Source organism: Phyllostomus hastatus, unplaced genomic scaffold (genome assembly GCF_019186645.2).
Source record: "Phyllostomus hastatus isolate PE091 unplaced genomic scaffold, TTU_PhHast_1.1 phas_scaffold_78, whole genome shotgun sequence".
Lineage (NCBI taxonomy): Eukaryota > Metazoa > Chordata > Mammalia > Chiroptera > Phyllostomidae > Phyllostomus > Phyllostomus hastatus.
Window position 1 is genome coordinate 73,436,408 of NW_025334041.1, and position 20,045 is coordinate 73,456,452.

At 43.0% G+C, this 20,045-nt stretch overlaps 1 non-coding gene and 1 pseudogene across 1 annotated transcript; one reads left to right on the forward strand and one right to left on the reverse strand.

Annotated features, from left to right (window-relative positions):
* The first annotated feature begins 4,356 nt into the window (after positions 1 to 4,356).
* Positions 4,357 to 4,912, forward strand: LOC123811290 (annotated as a pseudogene).
* Positions 4,913 to 19,383: 14,471 nt separating this feature from the next.
* Positions 19,384 to 19,506, reverse strand: LOC123812266. Its single transcript, XR_006784546.1, has one exon. It is a non-coding gene; the product is annotated as a small nucleolar RNA SNORA5 (small nucleolar RNA).
* Between the last annotated feature and the right edge of the window lie 539 nt (positions 19,507 to 20,045).

Here is a 20,045-nt window from a genome sequence, read left to right on the forward strand (position 1 = left end):
GGGTGAAAGGACTCTTGCTGGTAGGCTGTGAGAAGGTGCCACATGGTTTTGGATTAACTGGAGATAGTGGCAGTGACACAGCTGATGGTACTGGGAACTGAGGGCCTACCTGAGCCACTGACTCCTACTTCTTTTCCTGAGATATGGTGCCTTGGACTGGGCAGAGGGGAGAAGGAAGAACTGCAAGTGTTTGTGGGTATTTAAAGGACTCTAGTATTTTAATGAAGACATTAAGTCATTACTCTAAGTCTGCATAACTCTTTGAATAAATAATTCCTTTCCTTTTTGCCAATCTCTGGCATTGAGAGACATCTTTCCCTGATGGTGGTCAAGGTGAACCTAGTACGGGGGTTGGGGACCCCAGAGCACAAGGGGAGTCCTTTCGGTAATAGTATATCGTTCGGCCCCCTCCCTGGGGGTTGTTTCTGTAACACCACCCCACCAGCACCATGACTACCACCATCCCCAATGTCAGCACTGTTACCACTACTACTGCCACCACTGCCTTCATTTCTACCATTGCCACTACCACAGTCACTACTCCCACCATCACTAACTACCCGGATCACCTTGCAACTGCATGTCTAGAAGAGAGTTAACTGCTGTAAGCCCTCAAGGACATTTTAATCTAAAATTACAATGGCAATTATGAGGAAGGTTCCACTTAGAGAAAAAAATGAGATAAATAAAAAGGACATTAATGGGGTTAAAACAAAGGTTAAATACAGCACTAGCAAGGGCTAAATGGGCCAAATTGACCCTCTGCCAGTCCCTGCCAATTAAAGGGGCCCACACAAGTCTGCTTTATTTATACCAGTATGAAGAAATTTAAAAGACTGGAAGGAAGAGATTACAATGAGAAACCTGACCAGCAATCACTTGGGGTAGCAGTCAGGCTGGTTATATCAAGCACAGGTGATAACAGGACCAGGGTCATTGGCTTAAAGTCTTTTCACTCAAGAGTGGGTAAAATGGTCAGGAGATAATAAAGAACTTTCCAAAACTCCTTCATGCGAAATTCATGCACTGTGGTACCAAAAACCCATTGGTGAAGTACTGACTTGGGCCATTATATTATTAGAGTAAAAGAATGTAAAAATGTAAGGATTGATACAATTTTGAAATTAGAATGTTTAAACAATTTTATGCTAAAAAAAAAGAAGTTATGTCAGCCCTAACTGGGTGGCTCAGTTGGTTGGGCATCATCCCAAAGAGTGAAGGGTCACTGTTTTGATTCTGATCAGGGCACATACTGGGGTTGCTGGTTTAGTCCCCATTTGGGGCACATACAAGAGGCAACTGGTCAGTGTTTCTCTCACATCAAGTTTCTCTCCCTGTCTTTTCCCTTCTATTCTCTCTCTAAAAATAAATAAATAGCCTGGGCTGGCGTGGCTCAGTGGACTGAGTGCCAGGCTGCAAACCTGAAGGTTGCTGGTTTGATTCCCAGTCAGGACACATGCCTGCGTTGCGGGGATGGGTCCCCAGTAGGGGGCACATGAGAGGCAATTGGTTGTTGTATCTCTTGCACATCAATTTTTCTCTCCTTCTCTTTCTCCCTCCTTCCCTTCTCTCTAAAAATAAATCAATAAAATAAGAAAAAATAAAAAGGAATAAATAAAAAGACGTTATGTCAACTTTAATTGAGCATTTTACCTGATTGCATCATGGAAGTAGACATTATATCTCATTGGGGAACTGGGACAATAAGACATTCAGTTCTTTCTTTTAACTGTCAGAAAGAAAGACTCTGGAGGTAGTGGTAAACTTTGCACCCTCTTTGGTCCATGGAATTGTTTACTACCGCCAGAAATACTTACTGTTTGTTTCAGCTGAAAGCTGACAAGATATTTGAAAGGATTTAATAACTTTCTGATTAGAAATTTGACCAAATCAGAAGCTCATATATCTAAGGTTTGGTTCAGGGAGTACTCAGTTTGTTGTCTTGTTTGCATGTTGCGTGTCAGTGTTACAGAACAAACAAGGGGGGCCTGGGATGATATACTATTATTGAAAGAAGCCCCCAGGTCCGTTATGTCTGCCACCCGAGGAAAGACGTCTCTCAATGCCAGAGATTTGTGAAAAGGAAAGGAAATGTTTATTTAATGCTATACAAACTTCAAGTAGTGACCTAATGTCTTTATCAAAAATCCTAAAGTCCCTTAAAACACCCACAAACAGACACAGTTCTTCCTTCCTTCCCCCTTTGCCCATTCCAGAGTACCGTATCTCAGGAAAGGAAATAGAAGTCCATGGCTCAGACAGTCCTCTGGTTCTTCCCAGTTAGTACTCCATCTCAACTGGGAGACCTCCCTGGGTTCCCGGCACCCTCAGCTGAGTGGCCGGGATCTCTGCTAAAACCAGGTGGTGGTTCCCCCTTCTAAAGCTGTGGGGGTCCCCACTCTGGCAAAGGCATGTGGTCCTCTCTCCCAGGGCCATGGGAGTCCTCATTCAGCCAAAACTGCGTGCTTCTCCCCCTGCACAATGGCTGCAAGGGGCGGGGGGCGCCACTCGGCCAAAGCCAAGTGGCAGTTCTCTGCTAAAGCCGCATGGTGATTCTCTCTCGCAGGGCTGAGGGAAGTTTCCACTCTGCTAAAGCCGCATGGTTCTCTCCCTCAATGGCTGCTGCATCTATGTTTACATCCCCGTGCCAATCTTCCTCTGCAGCCCCACTTCTGACTCCTCCCACACTCGGCTTCACATGCCAGAACTCATACCCTTCCAGCTTTACTGGGCTGCCGTCATGAGTCTGGGCAGGCGTGGCCCCATGTCATGGAGCCAATCATCTCCAAGCTCCCATGCAGGCGCTGTAACTTGAGGGACCTGCCCCCCAGTTACACCTTGGTGGGGTAGTTACTTCCATTCCCCTGGCTCAGAGCAGGCCACAGCTATTTAACACATCTAAGCCACCAGCCAAAGGCTATAGATATGTTAAATGACCATGCCAGAGGTTAGCTACAAGGCTATTGCTATGCAAAACAGCTCTCAAAGGCCCTGCCTCATTTGTCCCTTCCCCCAACCCACACCCTGGGGGGGGGCGGTGAAGACATCCTAAAATCTCCTAGACACCTTGAGTTCTGGACCCCATTTCAAATGCCCATTTGGGGTCCCCCCTCTTGGCTGCACCCTGTAACATCAGTCTTGTTTTGTGTGTACTTTGTTTACTGGCTTGAAAGTAAGGAGCAGGTTTTCTGCCCCACCCCACCCCCCTCGTCCGCCTCTCTCCTCTGCATCTCTGCACACGCAGCAGCCACCAGCTTGTGCTCAGACTCTGTTCCAGCACCTTCTTCCTCTAGGAATATCTGCCGCTTTAAATTCAGGCATTCTGAAGCCACTCTACTCTATGAGACTTCCAACTTTATTGTGCATGCTAGCTTTCCATATTCTGTTGTTTGTGTTTGTCAACAAGTCCCCTTAAGGGGCATCCTTGAAGGAGAGAATTTCAGGCTTCTTGCAGACAATGGAATACATTCTTTAATTGATTCTAAATTAATTTTTAAATGGCTTTAAAGAAATTCTTACAACATGCAAAGTTTTGGTCATTTGAGCTAAATCTTAACTTAGTCCACCTGCCAGAAACATAATTTGGATCAAATAGTTTTCTCTGAGTTTTGCATTGTACGTGAGGCAAAAAGCTAGCATTTCAAAATGAAAGTTATGAGATCTCTGTCCATATTTATCTGTATGTTTATATATGCCTATGTATGTGTATTCTAGATATGATATTACTGATTTGTAATATTAAATTGCCTTAAACACCCTAGCTGGTGTGGCTCAGTGGATTGAGTGCCGGCCTGCTAACCAAAGGGTCACTGGTTTGATTCCCAGTTGGGGCACATGCTTGGGTTGTGGGCCAGATCCCCAGTTAAAGGCATGTGAGAGGCAACCACATGTTGATGTTTCTCTCCCTCTCCCTCCCCCCTCTCTAAAAATAAATAAATAAAATGTTTAAAAAATAAATAAATTGGCTTACACAAGTAAGTGCTTATATGAGAATTCTCAATCACATAACAGAAACTAACCCCAACATTTTTTAGAATCACGTGAAATAGAAAATATTTCATTTTAAAGATGGTCTAAGTTTGCTTTGGATAAATAGGCATAAGTTTAGAGCCGTCAACATTGAATAACACTTTCATTCTGCCTGGGTTTATTGGTCAAATAAATGTATATTATCTCTGTTGCAAAATTTGTCAGCAATAAAAATAACTTAGTATGATGAAATTTTCATAAGTAAACTAAACTTAATTGTAAATTAAATAAATCTAAGGTAAGAAGTTTCTTTTAGATAAACTCTTCAGCAGCTTAAGAATGGTTTTCTACAGAGCCCGACCACTGTCCTCCACCTGCTGCTTTGCCATGCTGCCAGCTGCGCTGCTTCACTGCCTCCTCCTTGGTCGCGGCGTGCGCCAGGACTATGCCTACCCCAGGACACAGTTGTACTGGCCCCTGCTGCAGGCCAGGGACACATGTCTTTTACCTTTGCATCACCCACGCAGATCTTCTTCAGTGGTGCCAATGTCACGCGGGTGGACGTGCCTGCACAGACGGGAGCCTTCGTGTCCTGCTGCCCTGAGGGGCGTTGTCCACACTGCGGATGGCACCATCTCCAAATACTTTGTGAGCAGCAGCTCAGTCACAGAGAAGGCTGATTCATCAGTTCAGTTACTGGGCGAAGAGGCCGTGATGCTGGACATGCTGGACCCAGGGGAGAAGGCACAGTTGGAGCTGTCAGGGGCAGCGAGCGGATGAGGCTGCAAGGGCCGAAATCAAATCCTCGTGGAGGCCGATGAGCCCTGGTGGAGGACCTGCACTGGGCCAGATTTCTGCTCCTCCAGCCCGGCCCTGCCCCACCTTCTCGGACACCCTGCCTTCTGCCGCCACCGGGGACGCTCCCCATCACATGGTTTTCTAAATCTCTTTGGTAACCTGGAACTTTAAAGTTTTGCTAGCTAAATTAAAAGACAGATATTCATGGCATGTCTAGACCATTCCAAATAAGATAATGAAACATTAACTACTGAACATAGGTTTATCAACTTTTTGTTTCTTGGTATAAAGATATTTAGGTCTTTTAGTAAGCATGTCTTCTGCCAAAAAAAAAATTTTGGTACTGTGAAAAAATATATTTCTAGAAATTATAAAATGTGTTAAAAATATACCAATCTAAATAATATTGGTATCACATACAGTTCAAAATTATTTCCTTAGTTTATACTAGAAATTTCTAGTATATTTCTAGACTTAATTATTCCTATACTTAATTTCTAGAAATTAAGGTTTTAAAACCTTTAAAGGTTGAGGATTCTTATATATAATTAAAGCTACAGAAATTAATAAAATAGGGGAAAACTATATACAAGAAAAAGGGTATGAGATATGGAGATGTATTTCTGAGGGAAAGGAAATTAATTTTATCCTAATGTAAGGCTGGTTATTTCAGAATGAGAAAGAAGAAAAACAAGACAAATATTTGAATATAAAATAAATAAGCTGTAGAAGGTTTCTGGAAAAGGAATCTTGAAAAAGGAAATCTTATGTGAGGTCAAGCCAAAGACTGAAATAATTCTAATCAAGTGAATTTAAATATCAAAAGTAAGGTGATACAAAATTAGAATTTGGTTTCTCTCTCTGCTAAAAGGACTGTTGGTCCGCTACTAATATTGTGAAAAAGTGTTTCTGCCTAGAATGCAAAGCTTCTGTGTTCTATCAAAATAATTTTGTGCCCTGGATGGTGTGGCTCAGTGGATTGAGTACTGGCCTGCAAACCAAAAGGTCACCAGTTCAATTCCCAGTCAGGGCACACGCCTGGGTTGCAGGCGGGGTCCTGGTTGGGGGTACGTGAGAGAAGCAACCAATTGATGTATCTCTCACACATCGCTGTTTCTCTCTGTCTCCTTCTCCCTCCCTTCCCCTCTCTCTAAAAAGAAATAAAACATTTAAAAATAATAATAATTTTGTGTTTTATGTTGTCTTAATCAAGTTTTTGATTACTTAAGAAAACTGAATCTCCTTGATAATAAGAACTAAGTTTTGCTAACAATTATGTACACTTCTGTATATGTGTTTGAAATCTTCTATTGCCATTTTGATTAAATGGATAATTAAGTATTGCTTCATCATGACTTATGACCCTATTTAGTCAAATGCCCAAACCTTTTAATATATTTTGACAAAATTCCCAAAACTTAAATTATAAATAGAATTTTGACCTATGAATAACATTTAGGTATTTCAGAAGGGTAAACACCTCAAAAGATTTTTTCTCTCCTTACAAAAGAGGAATACTAAACTTAATTAGGCCAATTTAGTATACTAAAATTACATGGGAAGCTTTATCAACTAAAAACGCATGTTGTATTTGTATATGTTATAAATATTCCATAAATATGTGAAATTGCTGGAAATCTGAGATATCCTAGCATAAGCTGTCAGTCATCAAAATTGAGGGATACTCTAAGACAGGGGTGTCAAACTCATTCTCACCGGGGGCCACATCAGCCTCTCAGTTGCCTTCAAAGGGCCAAATGTAATTTCAACTCCTTAATAGTTAAGGAGTAGTTATTTTTATACAGTCCTAAAATTATTTCAGCCCTTTGAAGGCAACTGCGAGGCTGATGTGGCCTCCGGTAGAAATGAGTCTGACACCCCTGCTCTAAGAAGACTGAACCTGAGTATCAGATCGTAGTATGAAGTCCGTTGATTTGCAAAAATGACCCCATTTCCAGACTTCTGCCACCCTGATATTCTTGTAACATAGCAACAGCCTGCTCCCGAGTCAGAGAAATGAAGCTGGGTAAACAATGGCTGTAAATTAAATGAATGGTCTGGGCCATGGGAAACCCAAAACGGGGGCTTGGATCTTTCCAACCCCCTGGCATTTTCTTTTTGGTTTTTGCATTCTCTTATCCACCAGTACATTTGGGCTGGACTTCATTCAGCGGCCACATAGTCTGGGTTATCAATATGTTCTTGTCATTGTGTGTATGCTTTCTGGATGAGTTGAAGCTTTCCCATGCTGTTACAGAACACCAAGGGGCCAAGGGGGGCCAAGGGCGATATACTGTTACTGAAAGGAACCCCCCAGGTTCGTTATGTCCGCCGCCTTATAGGAAAGACGTCTCTCAATGCCAGAGATTTGTGAAAAGGAAAGGAAAGTAAATAAATGTTTATTTATTGCTATACAGACTTAAAGTAGTGACCTAGTGTCTTCATCAAAATCCCAAAGTCCCTTAAAACCCACAAACACACACAGTTCTTCCTTCCCCTCTTTGCCCAGTCTGGGGTACTGTATCTCAGGAAAAGAAATAGAAGTCCATGGCTCAGACAGCCCCCGGTTCTTCTCAGTAATCTGTCACAGATGGTAGGCCTCCCTCGGTTCCCAGCACCATCAGCTGTGTCGCCAGGATCTCTGCTAAAGCCGGGTGGTGGTTCCCCCTTCTAAAGCTGCAGGGGTCCCCACTAGGTCCCCTCTCTGCACAATGGCCTCCGGAGTCCACACTCTGGCAAAGCCACGTGGTTCTCCCCCTACCTCCCCAGCCGTGTGGTCCTCTCTCCAATGGCTGCTGCGTCTGGGTTTAATTCCCTGAGCCAGTCTTCCTCTGCAGCCCCATTTCCAACTACTCCCACATTTGGCTATACTTGCCCGCACTCCCATACCCTTCCAGCTTCACTGGGCTGCCATCGTGAGTCTGGGCAGGGGTGGCCCCATGTCATGGATCCAATCTTCTCCAAGCTCCCACACAGTAGCTGTAACTTGGGGGACCTGCCCCCCAGTTACATCTTGGTGGGGAAATTACTTCCATTCCCCTGGCTCAGAGCTTGGCCACAGCTATTTAACATATCTATGCAACTAGTTAAAGGTTATAGATATGTTAAATGACCACACCAGAGGTTAGCTGCAAAGCTGTTGCTATGCAAAACAGCTCTCAATGGCCCTGTTCCATGTGTCCCTTCCCCCAACCCACACCTACAGGGGGGTGGTGAGGATGTCCTAATATTTCCTGGACACCATGAGCTCTGGACCCCATTCCAAATCCCTATTTGGGGCCCCCCTCTTGGCTGCACCCTGTTACAATGCCACGAGACTGATATCCTTATAATGGCAAATAAACTGTTAGATGTGTTTCCCATCTGGTGTATGTTAGGTATTGATGGTGGCTAAGAAAGGACCTGGGGCCAGAAAAGTCTAATTAAGGGCTTTTATTGGGGGTGGAACACGCAGGTAGGCGGGCTGGGAGGGCAACCCCAAGGGAAAGGGTAGAAGGGCTTTTAAGGTGTGCAGCAGACCCCCCAGGAGGGTGAGTCACCCTGCTGCTATGCTCCAGGTGTCCTGGGTATCTGATGGGGGAGGGCTGATTCTGTAGAAAGCTCCAGGGAGAGGGGTGGGGCAGTGAGGATTCAGCCAGTTTCCAGCACAATGCCAGTGGCTATGCCTCAGTTGCTTCTGAGATGGGGAGCCTTGTGGTCAGGTATTTAGCCCATGGTGTGCACCTTCTTTGTTCCAGCACAGGCGGTGACTTAGGTCCATGTCCCTGTACTTTCTAACAGGGTGTACCTTCCAAATATCCAGTGAATGGGGCACCCACTTCACTGAGCAAATGACATGAACCTTGCAAACTACTTAGAGTTATCACTGACCCTTTACCCTCAATTATCAGGCAAGGTTGAGAGCAATAATGAGAAAACTGGATTCAAGCTAAACAAATTTAATTACACAGGACTGAATAAACTGATGAGAAGGGTTACACTTTTATGATTTTTTAATTTGAAATATTGATAATATTTAAAATCTTTTCTTTTTCATCATAAGGCATTTGTTTTCTTTCTCTTCTACTACCTGTGACTTAGGGCACTTCAGTAAATTATACCTTTGTAAGCAGTATGGAAACATTTTTTTTCTCTCTACTTGATTCTCCAGAATTTGGAAACTCTTAATGAGTATTTTTATTTTCATGGCAATGCTTATTTGCCCAAGTTCATAAGACTCTATTCTCTTTATGACAGGTCATAACTGTAAACTGGTTTTATTACTAAGGCTTTTTCTGGAATTTCATATTTGAGAGAGACATACAAAAACTCAGATATGCCCAGAAAGCTTTAAGGAGTTAAGATAGTCTTCGGAAGCCAATAAAAGCACTTTGTGGGAAAACAGCCTGGTACCTTGTTTACATGGCTCACAGCAGTCTTCCCAGGTGAGGAATGAAAGTAGCTTCCGGGAGATGTGAAGAAAGAGCTTCAGGGTACTTGAGGGACCCGGGAAGAGGGGAACTCATTTGATATTGCAGGCAACATCTGAGGGAAAGTCCTTGCTTCCACTTTTCTGACCTTAAGAGGTGGTTTCTTTGTTTTGTTATTGCTTTTGTTTTTTAGAGAGAGGGGAAGGGAGGGAGAAAGAGAGGAAGAGAAACACTGATGTGAGAAACATTGATTGGCTACTTCTTGCACGTGCCCCAACTGGGAGCTGAACCCACAATCCAGGCCTTTGCCCTGACCAAGAATCAAACCAGTGACCCTTTGCTGGGTGATGTCCAAACAACTGAGCCACAACATTCAGGGTGAGAGGCATTTTTAAGTTCAATCTGAAGACTCCTTATGAAAAATTACAGCAAAGCAGGTTTTTTAAAAAAAACTTATGTCCTGATTGGTATGGCTCAGGGGGTTGGGTGTTACCCTGCAAACTAAAAGGTCATCGGTTCAGTTCCCAGGTCAGGGCACGGGTCTGGGTTGTAGGCCAGGTCTCTGGTTGGGGTTTGCGAGAAGCGATCAAACAATGTTTCTCTTCCTCTATTCCTCTCTCCCTTCTTCTCTAAAAAGTAAATAAATAAAATCTTTTTTAAAAAAAGCTTATGTGGTTAATTACTATTCTTGATGATCTTATAAAAATAATAGGACCAAGTTTATTGAAAGTTAACTTATTTTGCAAGTAAATTAGCTTTAATTTGGTTATCTTTGATAAAATTGGAGGTAGTTTTTACCCCTCCCAAAATTATTTATTTATTTTCGGAGAGAGGAGAAGGGAGGGAGAAAGAGAGGGAGAGAAACATCAGTGTGTGAGAGACACATCAATCAGGTGCCTCTCGCACACCCCCAATGGGGGGCCTGGCCCACGACCCAAGCTTGTGCCCTGATGGGGAATTGAACCAGTGACTTTTCAGTTCACAGACTAGCACTTGGTCTACTGAGCCACACCAGCCAGGGCAAAACTGGGTGATTTTAGAGAAAATGTGTTTTGGTAGAAACTATAAATTAGTGGATATTAAATTCTAAGTTCTTTTGAATTTTTTTCTAATTTTTCTACCTACCAACTGGATTGAATCCTGAATTCTTCTAGTTTTCTGAAATATTTGGCTGTCCCCCTCTGACATTTTCTCATTTCCATGCTTTGACTTGGAATCACTGAGAAATAAAATGGCCCTTTTCTCAAAGCCAGGCAAGCTGAAGGGGGATGGAAAACTTGATATAGACTTTAGAGAAATCATCACAGCTGCTCATCTGTGAACAACCTTTGTGTCTGTTGCACATAGGTCCCCAGACACATTCAGACTGAAGACCAGGAGAATTTATCGGACTGCCTTCACTCTGTCTGAAGATGACTTGGGATGGACATCTAGAAGTCTTCTTGACTGCCTGCCTTCAGAACTCAGAAGCTAGAATTATAGTCTTACCAAATCATTGACTTTGGTTTGTCTTTTATTTCCATAGAGGTGCTTTCTATTTAATACTTGATTACTTGTACCAAAGGCTTAAATTTGGAAGACCACCACCATTACTACCTCCTGAATTGAGACACAACTTTCATTGAACTTTTCTTTTTTTTTTTTAAAGATTTTATTTGTTTATTTTTAGAGAGAGGAAAAGGGAGGGAGAAAGAGAGGGAGAGACACATCAATGTGTGGTTGTCTCCACCACACCACCGACTGAGGACCTGGCCTGTTACCCAAATTTGTGCCCTAGATTGGGAATCAAACTGGGGACCCTTTGCTTCACAGGCTGGCACGCAATCCACTGAGCTGCACCAGTCAGGGCTGAACTGAACTTTTCTTAAAACGAGACTGGTTTAATGAAATCCAGAATAATCTCCCAACCCAACTTCTGGAATGTGAAACTTCCAGGAATTTTCAGAGAAGGGAACTGTGGGGGTTCAGAACTAGTCACTCAGAGATATGTCTCTTTGATATGCAGATTGCTTGGAGTTTAAGGCAACCTTAGTTGCAGTCTCAGGAGCAACTTCCGCCCCTCCCTTAACTACCTAGAAGAACCTGAATTAGGGGTCTTGCCCATAAAAAGAAATTAGCAGACATAACCTCTTTTGACTGATCTATAGGGCAGGGGAAACTTCTGTTTAATAAGTATCTGCTCTTATTATCCTGCAATGACCCTCTGAGGTCTTCAAAGCACCTTACCTCATCCCTACGTCAGAATGTCTTGTGTACCTCAATGCCCCTTTATATCTCTGAACCTCTCCTGCACATGGGATTTCTGATTCTCTTATGTATATGGGATTCCCATACATATGTATGTGATGGGGGACTCAGGTGTCGGAAAAGTTTTAGTTTCAGGTAATAGCTAATAAGCTTAGTAATCAATGTATGTAAAAAGATATTGTTTCAGGAGCAGAAGATGCGACCTGCCCTGACTCCAGGAGACCAGACCATAAATAGTTCCAACTTAGTGCCTCAGGAGGACTGTAAACAATCAAGCTGATACCTGAGCGCTGGTACCCCAGGGTGGGACGCCCACCACCCAGGCACAGATAAGGACCACTGCCCAGCACACAGATGAAAGAATACCACAGATTTTTATCTGATTAACTTTTCCCTGATTCTAAACCTGTTAGCTGCACCAAGGGGTTTTCTTCTCTTTATAAAAAGGGTCAGTTTAAAATGGAATTTAAGACGGGCCTGTTAGGGAACAAACCCACCATCTTCTCAGATCACTGACCATCTGAAAAAAGCGTTCATAAAGATTCAATCCCTGCCTCTGCTTATTGGGTCTGGTAGGTGACAGGCAGCATGAATGCCGGCTTTTCCAGTTTCATGTGTATTAAATTTGGTTATTTTCTCTTGTTAATTTGTCTCATGTCTATTCGATTATTAGAACAGCCAGAAGAACCTTGCGGGTAGAGGAAAGATTGAAAGATTTCCTCCACAAGAGTAAATTTTGAATTTGGATAGTGTTGGTCCTCCTACTGGATAGTTGTTCTTCCTCTTCAGTACCGTGTTGGCTATTCTGGACCTTTTGCCTTTCTGTGTTAAAATCAGAATCAGTTTGTAGAGATTCACAAAATAACTTGCTAGGATTCTGATTGACATTGAATCTATAGATCAGGTTTGGAAGAAATGACATCTTTTGACAGGGGAACTCAAGAGGTCAAGATTTTGTTGCTAAAGAGCAGTCTGGGTCCCACTGCCACAGCCACCCTCTGGGCAAAATTCCAGAGGCAAATATTTGGTGGTAAAGGAAAAGTTTTATTGAAAAGCTTCACAATTTTAGAATAACAGCTTTTCACATGAATTAGTCACTTAAGCCTAACAATTAAGGCTAAACTCTTTAACTCTTTAGTTATAGCTTTGGTCATTAAGCCTATCCATTAAGGCTAAACTCTTTAACACTGAGTTCTCCTATCATTCCCCCAATTAGTTTTAATTATCTTATTTCTTTAGGGTTAGTCTATAAACTAAAACAACATAAGATATAATGCTACAGAATTTTGGAAGAATGGCAGGCTTCTGCCTCAGAGCCTGTTCCCTCTAGAACACCCAAAGAATAAACCTGCCATCCTCTGCCAGGCCAGCCCAATCCCAGGCTGTGCCTGGAGTCCTTTCCCACCCAAAATACTGTCCATTGGGAAATGCAGGCAGCTGCAGCACGATCACCCAGGCATCCTCTAGGAAGAAAAGCCCACAAGCCAGAGTCAGCCAGTCTGAGAACCAGAGAGCCTGAGAGTGTTCCTTTTATTTCAAATATTCTTGCCCATAATTCCATGCCCTCTGCAGGTATTCAGCTTTTCAGGCAATCCTGCCCTAGACTGTCGATCATACCCTTGGAAAACTCCCTGTGGCCCTCCCTACTTCTCAGTGAAGTGATCAAATCTCTCTGTATCAATTTTAGCCTTAGTTGACGTGCTTAAGTGACTAATGCATGTGGGAGAACTGGAATGTAAGACCAGGTGATCCAGGAAGCAGACAAACTATTCAACCTTTGTGACCCAGGGGGGCTGCAAGCCAAGGAGTGGGTATCTGAGCCATTGTGTTCCAGGGAGGGAATGCCCATGATGCAGATAGAGAATTGTTTATCAACAGATAAAGAAGTACTGGGAAAATTGCAGCTGGACTGCAACTCCTATGTGACTAACCTTTTCCCAAATCACTTACCTACCCTTTTCTTCTCCATGTGAAAAGGTCAGCTTGAGGTGAGATATTAAGACTTTTTAGGGTACATAAGCTGCTACCCACTGTCTTCCCAGATCGCTGGCATATGAACAAAGCACCCATAAATACTCAATCCTTGTCTCTACTTATTGGTTCTGGTACTGACAGGCAGCACAAATGCTGACTTTTCTAGTTTCAGTGTTCTCTCTGCACAAGCTTTGGCTACATGACAGGTGGTTTTCATCTCTTGTCCCTGAAAAGCAACTCAGTATCTTATTAAATAGACTAGGACCATTTTGAGCTGGTTCTGCAGTTACCGCATGACATAAATACTTAACCACTGTGTTATAGTTGCCTACAATATTCAGTACAGTAGCATGCTGTACAGTTTTATAGTTTAGGAGCTGCAAGGAAACAGAATTTGTCACCTCAAAATGTATCTCTTTGGAGTAAGAATTATTTTAGGCTGGTTACTGTTAAGAAACAGCAGGCATGGGAGAGCTCTGAAAACCAAGAAATAAGCCTTTGTAAAAGGCACTTTTATTTGTAAGGAAAATCTCTATTTGTAAAACTGTTTCTCTTGCTGTACCAGGAAGAGGGCGATGACCTTATCTCTAGAAATGCTTATGAATGCAGAAAGCAATTTAAATCTGCATAACAACTGTACCCTTATAATTGTGCTTTTCCAGGTAATCTCCTATTTCTGACTATTCCCACCCCCAACCTCTTCTTTTGTCTTCAGCCAAAGGTAGTATTTAAGGGGGTGGCTTCAGCTGTTTAGGTGAGTTAGTTTCCCTGGGGATCTCTTATGTATATGTTACAGAATGGATTGGGGGGCGGGTTTCTCTCTGCACTGTGGTTCTTTGCCCATCGCCTTTAGGAATTGTGGCTCTCAGTGTCAGATGTCTGTAAAAATGAAAGGAACTGTTTATTCAAAAGTTATACAGGTTTAGGGTAATGATAGAATGTCGCTGTTAAAATCCTAAAGTCCCCTAAAACACCTGCAAATACACACAGTCTTTTGTTCCCTCCTTTGCCCAGTCAAGTCAGTCTCGGAACATGCCAATCAGAAGTACCGTCCCCCAGAGGAAAAGGAACAGAAGTCCGCAGCTCACTCCTCCTGGTTCCTCCCAGTAGTCCGTGCTCAGCCTGGCAGGTTTTCTGCAGACCCCAGCACCATCGGCTGTGTTGCTGCCACGATCTTCAGTTCCTAATCCAAAACCATGTGCCACCTCCTTGTGGCCCACCAGTGAGTGACCTTTCACCCCTCTCCTTCCCTGCAAGGTCTCGCATTGTCCTCTTTCATTGTCCTGTATCGTCCCCTGTCCCTACTCCTGCATTGCCTCTCCATCCCTCGTGGAGGCCAGCCTTTAGTTTAAATCTCAGCCTAAGACCTCCTCTGTAACCCCATTTCCAATTCCTCCCACAACTGGCTACACCTGCCAGCACTCCTGTACATTTTCAGCCTTTCTGGGTTACCATAGTAAGTCCAGGCAGCTGTGGCCCTGAGGCATGGAGTTAACCATCTCCAAGCTCTCACGCAGGCGCTGTGACCTGTTATGACTTGGGTCAAGGTTATGGATACCTTCGGGTTCCATTCTGGCTGGAGGACTAGTCTGCTGTCATTGATATACAAAATAACCATTTTTGCATATCAGGTGTAAAGCTGGCCTGCAAAATATCTGTCAATGACCCTGCTCCATAAATCCCTTTCCCCAGTCCAGACTTGTGGGGGTGGGGGTATCCTATATTTCTATATTTCTTGGACACCCCAAGTTCTGGACCCAGTTACAAACCCCTCTTTGGGGAGAGACCCTGGCTGTACCCTGTTACATATACAGGAGATATATGTGCTATTAAACTTGTCAACATATAAAATGTCCAAACCTGTAGTGAATTTTTGTAAGAGTTTATTTGAACCAAACTGATGACATATGCCAGAGAGCAAGACTTCGAGTGCTCCAGAGAACAATAGCTTTGCAGCTTTTTTATGCATTTGAAATTAAGGAGGGAAGGAATGAAGATTACAGGGAGAAGGACAAGCAAGGCAGGGATCAGATTATAGGACAGTTAATATTTTGTGCTCTCTTGAGGGTTAATACCCTCTCTGAGGAGTATTACTTCCGGTATTTAAAAGGCGAGTTAACTTAGATGCACAAGAACAATGAACAGGGCTGGCTTAAAACCTTTCTCTAAGGAAGTTATAGGCCGGGGACAGGACTACCCACCGTGACCTGCCCGGGTGGGAAGTTACGATCAGATCACCCCATGCGGTTACTGTCCATGGAACTCCCCAGTTGGTCCACCGTGTGTGAGTACAAAGTGGGAATATTGTGAATATGACATGCAGACCGCGGCGAACACCATTGTACAGTTGAAACCGGAAGAGACCGGTGTTCGTGCTGCCTGTTACACACCGAACCCAAGGAGCAGAGACAGGGATTGAATCTTTATGGGCGCTCTATTCAGATGGCCAGCGATCTGAGAAGATGGGTTCATACCCTAACAGACCATCTTAAATTCCATCCCAAAATGGCCCTTTTATAAGGAGAATGAAGTGTAGGTGAGGGGCTTGGATTTCAGGCTTGGAATATCAGGGGCTGGAATCCAAAAGTTAACTGGATTAAAAAAAACAAAAGACAACATTCTCACCCTGGTCAGTGGTCTTTGGCTGTGTCCCAGGCTGTGGTCATCTCTCCCTGGAACACAAGGGCTCAGATACCATCTTGAATTGCTTGCAGTCCTCCTGAGGCACAGAGGTGGACCTGCTTGTGGTCTCCTGGAGTCAGGGTGAGTCATACCTTCAGTTCCTGGAACAATAGCTTTTATGTGCATTGATTACTAAGCTTATTAGCTACTACTCAAACTAAAATTTTCCAACTCTTGAGTCCCCTATCACAAGTAAGTACCTGCTGTTTGACTTCCTGCAGCTTTTTGTTTATCTCTGCAGATTTTTCTGCCTTTTCTGGTTTTTGAGTATTTTTAAAATTTAATTTTTCTCCCTGCATATTAATTACAGTTCTTTATTTTTATTTTTTTTTAAATTTGTCATTGTAACCATTTTTTAAAAGATTTTATTTATTTATTTTTAGAGAGGGAAGGGAGGGAGAAAGAGAGAGAGAGAGAGAAAAACATTAATGTGTGGTTGCTGGGGGTCATGGCCTGCAACCCAGGCATGTACCCTGACTGGGAATCGAACCTGCGACACTTTGGTTCGCAGCCCGCGCTCAATCCTCTGAGCTACGCCAGCAAGGGCTCAGTTCTTTATTTTTTAAATATTTTATTTATTTATTTTTAGACAGAGGGGAAGGGGAAGAGGAAGAGAGGTAAAGAAACATCAATGTGTGGTTGCCTCTCACTCACCCTCTACTGGGGACCTGGCCCACCACTCAGGCATGTGCCCTGACTTGGAATTGAACTGGTGACCCTTTGGTTTACAGGCCAGCACTCAGTCCACTGAGCCACACCAGCCAGAGCTAAGTAAGTCTACTTTTAACTAACAGTACACTACTTCTTGAGTATTACAGGTAATGTAGATACCTTATAACAAAGTGTTCCTGATTCTTCTCTCTTATGCCTTATGACATTCCTGTCATTCATTTTGCTTATCCATACCTTATAATTGTCAAATACATTGTTGCTGTTATAACTTTGAATAATTATCTATTAGATCAATTAAGAATAAGAAAAGTAACTGGAGAACTAAAATAAATAAATAAAAAATAAAAGATTTTGTTTTGTCATCATTTATTCCTTTTCTAACACTCCTTTATCTAGATCTGATTTTCTGATTTATATGATTTTCCTTCTTTTTGAAGAACATCCTTTAACATTTCTTGTTAAAATATAAATAATAACTATCAGTAATATGTTAGGTTATATGAATGGCAGATTTTTTCAGGTTTTGCCTGAGAAATATTTATTTATTTATTTTTTACTTTTAAAGCATAATTTCATTGGATACTGTTAAAAAAAATTCGACCAAGTAAAATTAAAGATGTAATTGATTTCACTAAGCATTTCATGACCTGAGCAGCATCCCCTCTAGCAACTAAAGGGCACTCCGAGGGGTCCCACACAATAAGAGGTTTATGGAAGGAAGGGTGGGGCAAGGGAGTCTTAACAAAACAAAAGACAGTATTATTTTTGGGCTGTGACATCTTGTTCTGGAGGGAAGGGACTGGGAGGGTGTTTATCATGCAGACTGCCTCTTTTTTCTGTGGAGTGTAGCGATGTCCACAGAACATCGCTTCACTGGTGCTTGACCAGGCACTGCAGACTGACTGGGGTTGTGGGAGAGGTTGAAACTGCAGTTAGATCAGGTGTTAAATCCAGACTTGGTACTGTGAGCACTGCACGTTTTGGGCCTGCTGTTTGCACTTTAACAACACAGACTTCTAGGTTGGTGGTTTCCCCTTCCAATGCTACATATTTCACTCCATTCTCTTCTTGTTCACTTGGTTTTTGATGAGAAGTTAGACGTATTCTTACCCTTGTTCTTCTATAGGTTAAGGTATTTTTCTACTCCGTCTTCCTTCAAGATTTTTCTCTTTGACTTTTGTTTTCTGCGATTTGAATATATGACTAGGTGTAGATATTTTTGGTATCGTGATTGGTGTTTTCAAAGCTTCCTGGATGTATGGTTTTGTGCTTCATTAATTTTGGAAAGTTCTCAGCCTTGGTAACTTTAAATAGTTGTCTACTCTCTTTTCTGGCATTCCCATTATGTGCATGTTACATCTGTTGAAAGCGTCCCACGGTACTCATATTACTGGAAAGGGGATCTGGCCAGAGCAGGTCTGCCTCAGGCCAGCCTGTAGTGTGTGGGTTCTCCACTTCATGCAGGAAAGATTTTACAGCATGAGTCCAGGTGATTTTGAGAGGACGTTTATTAAAGCTGGGGACAGTGAAACAAGGATGAGCTTAGGATAAAAGAAATGACAGGAGAGAGCCTAGGCGGGCTTCTTTGACTCACTGGAAACTCAGAGAAAACGGGCCTTGGAGACAGGTTTAGGGGCTCAGCCTGGGACGAGCTGCTGCTGCCTACTGTTCCCCTGGTTGCAAGTCTGGTTGGGACCCTTAGAGTTCAGGAGATGCACACTTGAGAGGGAGGAAAGGTGTAGGCTCGCTGCTGGGAGTGGGAGTGTGCCCTGGGTCCTTCATCTGGAGGGTTTCAGAGGCTGGGGATTTGGGAGAGGTCTCGGGGAGGATCTCAGTAGAATATTCATCAGCTTTTTTGCTCCCATGGCAAAATGAGGTTTATTCCCCTGACTTAATCTGTCTTTGGGTGTGGCTGGCACCAATGGCACTAACTGGATTTCTGTTATCTGTATCCTGGAGTGGGGTGATTTAAGCTATTTACCCTTTGGCTGGGGAGAAGTATAAACCATTTACTCTTAAGTGTCCTTGGTTATGGAAGATAGGATTTTGCGATTTACTAGGTGGCTGTAAACTCCTTGGCGATTTCTTACGTCTCCCTATTCCGTTTGCCCTGGCTTATTAGCCTGCCTCACTCACAGTCGGTTTTTTTCATTCTTTTGCCTTTCAGTTTGGAAAGTTTCTATTAATATGTCTCGAAGCTCACTTGGCCATGTCTAATCTAGTGATATAGCTATCAAAGGCATAGAATTCTTTATTTCTGTTCTGGTGTTTTTGATTTCTAGCATTTCTTTTTGAGTCTTTCCACCTCTCCGCTTACATTATTCATAGGTTCTTGCCTGTTGTGTACTTTTTAAAAAAAGATTTTTATTTATTTTTAGAGAGGGGAAGGGAGGGAGAAAGAGGGAGAAAAACATCAACTTGTGTTTGCCTCTCATGCGCCCCCTGCTGTGGACCTTGCCTGCAACCCAGGCATGTGCCCTGACTGGGAATCTAACTGGCAACCCTTTGGTTCACAGGTCAGTGCTCAATCCACTGAGCCACACCAGCCAGGACTGTTGTGTTTTTTTTTTCCGTTAGAACCCTTAACATATTAGATAATAATTATTATTATTTTATATATTTTTTATTAGCTTGGTATCTGTAACCAAATTTATCCCTGAGGCCGAGCAGAGGGCCCATGAGTCACAGTGCTTCGACGGCAGCTAGGCTAGTGCTTGCCCTGGCAAGGCTTCGGAAAATCTGTGTCCTGTCTGAATCTGTTTTGTTTTATCTCTTTAGACTATTTAAAAAATTTTTTCTCCCTGGCAGTGTGGCTCAGTTGGTTGTGTTACTGAACAGCAGTTGGAGTCCTGCTGCCTGTGCCGACTTGTAGGCAAAATTACAGAGGCAACGGTTTGGTGATAAAGGAAAGGTGCCTTTATTGGAAAAGCTTCACAGTTTTGCAATAACGGCTTTCCACCTGCATTAGTCATTGAGCCCATCCATTAAGGCTGAACTCTTTAACACCTGAGTTCTCCTAGCATTTCCCTGCTCCGCTGCACCCCCCCGCTAGTTTTGATTATCTTATTCCTATAGGTTTAGTTTACAAAATAAAACAATGTAAGATAAAAAGATACATGATTTTGGAAGAATGGCAAGCTTCTGTCTTGGAGCTCGTCCAGTCTAGAACACCCAAAGAAGAATAACTCTGCCACCCTCTGGCCTCCGCCAGGCCAGCCCATCCTAAACTGCACCTGGAGTTCCTCCCCATCCAAAATACCATCCATTGGGGAATGCAGGCAGCTGCAGCACAAT